A 6,000-nucleotide genomic window follows, 5' to 3' on the forward strand; every position below is an offset into this window, starting at 1 on the left:
GGTTTAGATATTTAGTATTTATAGTGTTTTACTCTTAGGATTGATCTCAACCGTTGGATCAAAGAAATAGCTCGCGAGTTCTTTTAATAAAAATCTAATTTTGAAACTTTCCCGCGACTTCAGGCTACTAATGTGAAGTTCAGGCTCCTAAAGTGACTTCAGGCGACTGAAGTTCCAGGGTCAGGCAACCAAAGTACAGTGGCCTTCTTGCTGTGTTTTCCCATTAATTCTTCAGGCTACCGAACTTAATCTTTAGGCTCCTAAAGAAATTCTTCAGGCTACTGAGGGTGAGTTCAGGCTACTGAAGTCCCTTTTTTCTCAATTTTCCTTTCTCTTTTTTTTTTTAATTTAAAAATCTATTTTACTTTCTTTCTTGCCTCTTTTATAATGGTACTTTCCAAGGTTTTAAGAATCATTCTATGTCCATGAAAGTCCCCTAATGATATACATGAAATGCCTGAATTCTAAAATCATTCTAAGCTATGTTGAGCCTCAAATTAAATCATATGAAATTGTAAGTACATGAGTTCTAAATACCCATTCCCAAGATGTTCTTGAACTTTACCGCTTGCATCTTTATTCTCGTACTCTTTGAGTTCCATGGATCTTGCCAAGATGTGTCAACTTTACTTTATGGCTTCCATGACTCGTTATCTTTCCGTCCATGCTTAATATGGTTCCTGTTCACAAACTCAATGCATAGATCAAATACCAAGTCATTTGTCATTATCAAAATCGGATTGGACTCGTAGAGTCAACATTTTGGGATGTAAATATTTTATGTTTTATGTTTTACATTTTCTGAGAAATGGATGTTTGTGAAACCTACTGGTGTTTGTGAATGCTGGAAGTGTAGGCTATGTTTTGGAGATATGTATATATGTGATTACAAGTGGATGTATGATTTATGTTAGAATGTAGATGGATGTAAAAAACTCTGGTATTATATTTATTGAAAGATTTTAGTTATGTTTTCCGCTGCATAAATGATATTGGAATGGGGATTATTAGGTAAATGAATGGATTAGTAGCACTCCGGGCCCACTCAAGGGCTCGGGCCGTTACAGTCATGGTGGCCTCGGATCGTCGAACTGACAAGAATACCACCTAGAATCCTAGAGAGAAGGGACAGGGGACAAAAACCTTGAGAGAGAAAGAGTTTCTGCGCAATTTTTGCTGAAAGAAATCCAATTTTGGTGTACATATACACTAGCCTTCTACGACGAGACACGTCACTTTGTCGACGAGGTCAAAAAAGGAGTTCGTCAATGAACTCATAACTTTCGTCGATGAATTTCAGGCCCTGAAATAGTCCTCTCCGTATCTCCTCGTCGACGAGACACGTGTCCCCGTTGACGAACCTAGTAAGCCTATTCGTCAATGAACGCGCTACGTTCGTCGATGAGACCTTGTTGAGTTCCCTTTCACCATTTCCTTTCCTCTCCTCCCTTTATTATTTAATTAATATAATTCACTGGGTCTCTACAATTTTAAAATGGGCTTAAGTGAGTTTTCAAAAGTGGGCTTGGGGTTAAAACTTTTAAACTCATTTCAGGCAAATTTTGGAATTCGGCTTGGAGTGTTTAAAAACATATGGGCCTGACTCATTTTAAAATGAAGTTGGCCTAGTTCGAAATAGAACTGGGTCGGGGAAATTTTTAAAACAAGTTGGGCTTAAGTTTAAAAAAAAAAACCCAAATCATTTTTAAAAAAAAACATGGGCCATGAGTTAGTTTAGAAAACAAACCCAACTTAATTTTTGAAAATAAGCCCAAATCATTTTTTTTTTTTTAAAACACGGGCCATGTGTTAAATTTTAAAATGGGTTTAGGGTGATTTTTGAAACAGAGGCCGGCCCAAGGTTAATTTTTGAAACCAAAGTCCCAAAGTCATTTTCTTTTAAAATAACAACCCAGGGGTTTTATCAAAAGGGTTGGGACTCGGGTAATTCAAAAAAAGGATCTGGGTTAGCTCAGAGAATCAGAATCCGAGTTAAATTTGAATTCAGATCAAAAGATCCAAACCCTAGTTCAGGGCATTGGTTTGGTTCTAATGCTACCACTCAGGTTCACATACAAACCTGAGGCTCAGATGGGAGTACCTGCATTCAAAGTCGAATGGTTTTGCACATGAATTATAGAAATAAAGAGAAAGGAAAATTATTAAGTTTTACCCTGGGTCTTTTCTGCTTCAGTCTTCTTATCCTCTCTCTCTCTCTCTCTCTCTCTCTCTCTCTCTCTCTCTCTCTCTCTCTCTCTCTCTCTCTCTCTCTCTCTCTCTCTCTCCTTCTCTGTCTGATTGTCTGGTCTGGTGTTCAAAATGCTAAGTGTGCCTTCTACTCTTTGCTCCTCTGCTTTCTGTACTGCAAAGTTTCCCTACCACCCTCAATTTTGCTTTCTTTTTCCTCGCAGAGTTTTTCTATGCTCTCTGGTTGCCTTCCCTTCTCTTAATTTTTGCAGGGTTTCTCTGATGTTCCCTGAATCTACCATAGAATTTCTTTAATGCTCTCACCCCTACCGCGACAGTGTGAGCCTCAATATTTATAGGGAGGCTTGGGAGTGATTTTGGCTCCAATTTACCTCTCTCAACAGAATTCCCTACGCTGGCAAGGAATATTTAACAAACTTATTCTACACATGTGAATTTTAGTTTGATTGCATTTTTTTATTTCCTGAATTTACTCTACTTACTGTCGTGTTGCTTCTCTTTGTGTGCAGGTGACTTGGGGGAATTCTCAAACATACTAGTTGGCAGCAAGGGATTGGGGGGCTTTGGATTTTATTTTGTTTTTGTAATTTTCTTCTTTTTTTTTCCTTGTATTTCCTATATTTTGATGTACCCCCACATTTCCTATACCGCAACCGTTATCTATAACATTCCTTGTATATTACACATTCTATTTCCTTGTACTTTCTTTTCTATCGTAACTCTTCATGTGCTTTGGACATGTGTACCCTCCCCTTTTTAAAATGTGTCTTGAAATTCAATTTTAACCAAAATCCTACTTCAGAGTTGACCAACCCTGCCCAAAATACATTTGGTAATAAAAACTGATTTTATGACTGAAACATAGTACCCGATTTCAAAATTAAAAGACCCACTTAAAAGACTTGATTGAAGAAATTTTCAAAAAGCTCAACTTAAGGTCTTAAAAAAAAATTCTAGTAGTAAAAACTGGAATACTCAATTTTCAACCTAATCAAAGTAGAAGGACTAAAATTCGAAAGTTAAATAATTCAACTAAAAAAAATTCAAAGAAATTATTTTCAAGACTAAAACTAAGGACTCAAATTTTTTAGATTTCAAGACTTAACACAATACCTAGCCCAACAAAGCTAATTACAGGGGCCTCAACTCGAGCAACTAAAGGAGATTAATTTTACAACTAAAAGGATCTATGCTAGGATTATAAAAATTGGTTTTAAAACCAACATCCAGAAGACTAATCTAACAACTTGATTTTGAAAATTTGAAAGACTCTAGTTTGGAAAAATCATGGACTCAAATAAAGAATTGCAAAATTCAGCTTTAAATCAATTTTTTTAAAATTAAAAAGTACTCAATTTTTTGAAAGTGGGGACTCTGGTTCTTTGAAAAAAAATAAGGGGGGTGGGAGGGTGCTCTATTCAAAATTCAATGTCAATTCTTATTACGCTAGGTCTTCTTGGGGCGGCCTGGTTAAAATTTGAGTGTCTACAACATTCTGATTGCTAACCTAGACATTCTCAATTATTTCAAAATAATGGGGGACTATTGATTTTTTGTGTGAAGTATTTCAAAAACCTTATGGTTTGTTCCATATTAATTATTTAGGAGAGTTGGGAGATCTTTTTACTTGGGAATTCTTCTTTGGGCTTATAACCAAGTAAGCACCAAACTCCTCCACACACACTCAAGGTGAGGTGTCATCCATTCATTTTTCGAGGAGCCTAATTTGGAAATCCAAGTGCGGCGCACACATACATCGTGCACAAGGGAACTCCCTGGTGGGCTCAAATTTAGCTCACTTTTACATTTTTGCCATTGGTATTTTATTTAACAGCTTTTACTTTCTTAATTTCGTGTTTAATATTCTAATAAAGGGTTTAATAGATTTGTATCAATCCTTGACCGTATATATTTATCCTTTTGGTTTTCCTTTTATGTGTCAATATATTTTTGCTCTCTATAAAATATTTCTTTGTGCTCTCCAGAAACCAAACCGCTGCTTATGTTTGTGTCCTTCGACTAGTCTTATCTATATAATTGATTGTTATATTTGTTCTTGTTGCTTGTTGTCTTACTAACAACTTGATTTTGAACATTTGAAAGACTCTAGTTTGGAAAAATCATGGACTCAAATTAAGAATTGCAAAATTCAGCTTTAAATCAATTTTTTTAAAATTAAAAAGTACTCAATTTTTTGAAAGTGGGGACTCTGGGTCTTAATTTTGAAAAAAAAAGGGGGGGGGGGGGCTCTATTCAAGATTCAATGTCAATTCTAATTACGCAAGGTCTTCTTGGGGCGGCCCGGTTAAAATTTGAGTGTCTACAACATTCTGATCGCTAACCTAGACATTCTCAATTATTTCAAAATAATGGGGGACTATTGATTTTTTGTGTGAAGTATTTCAAAAACCTTATGGTTTGTTCCATATTAATTATTTAGGAGAGTTGGGAGATCTTTTTACTTGGGAATTCTTCTTTGGGCTTATAACCAAGTAAGCACCAAACTCCTCCACACACACTCAAGGTGAGGTGTCATCCATTCATTTTTCGAGGAGCCTGATTTGGAAAATTTATCCAAGTGCGGCGCACACATACATCGTGCACAAGGGAACTCCCTGGTGGGCTCAAATTTAGCTCACTTTTACATTTTTGCCATTGGTATTTTATTTAACAGCTTTTACTTTCTTAATTTCGTGTTTAATATTCTAATAAAGGGTTTAATAGATTTGTATCAATCCTTGACCGTATATATTTATCCTTTCGGTTTTCCTTTTATGTGTCAATATATTTTTGCTCTCTACAAAATATTTCTTTGTGCTCTCCAAAAACCAAACCGCTGCTTATGTTTGTGTCCTTCGACTAGTCTTATTTATATAATTGATTGTTATATTTGTTCTTGTTGCTTGTTGTCTTACTAACAACTTGATTTTGAAAATTTGAAAGACTCTAGTTTGGAAAAATCATGGACTCAAATTAAGAATTGCAAAATTCAGCTTTAAATCAATTTTTTTAAAATTAAAAAGTACTCAATTTTTTGAAAGTGGGGACTCTGGGTCTTAATTTTGAAAAAAAAAAGGGGTGGGGGGGCTCTATTCAAGATTCAATGTCAATTCTTATTACGCTAGGTCTTCTTGGGGCGGCCTGGTTAAAATTTGAGTGTCTACAACATTCTGACTGCCAACCTAGACATTCTCAATTATTTCAAAATAGTGGGGGACTATTGATTTTTTATGTGAAGTATTTCAAAAACCTTATGGTTTGTTCCATATTAATTATTTAGGAGAGTTGGGAGATCTTTTTACTTGGGAATTCTTCTTTGGGCTTGTAAGCAAGTAAGCACAAAATTCCTCCACACACACTCAAGGTGAGGTGTCATCCATTCATTTTTCGAGGAGCCTGATTTGGAAAATTTATCCAAGTGCGGCACACACATACATCATGCACAAGGGGACTCCTTGGTGGGCTCGATTTTAGCTCACTTTTACATTTTTGCCATTGGTATTTTATTTAACAGCTTCTACTTTCTTAATTTCGTGTTTAATATTCTAATAAAGGGTTTAATAGATTTGTATCAATCCTTGACCGTCTATATTTATCCTTTTGGTTTTCCTTTTATGTGTCAATATATTTTTGCTCTCTATAAAATATTTCTTTGTGCTCTCCAGAAACCAAATCGCTGCTTATGTTTGTGTCCTTCAACTAGTCTTATCTATATAATTGATTGTTATATTTGTTCTTGTTGCTCGTTGTCTTACCATCTCTTCTTGTCAATTTATTAGGTGATCATTACGC

Source organism: Malania oleifera, chromosome 11 (genome assembly GCF_029873635.1).
Source record: "Malania oleifera isolate guangnan ecotype guangnan chromosome 11, ASM2987363v1, whole genome shotgun sequence".
NCBI classification, from domain to species: Eukaryota; Viridiplantae; Streptophyta; class Magnoliopsida; order Santalales; family Ximeniaceae; genus Malania; species Malania oleifera.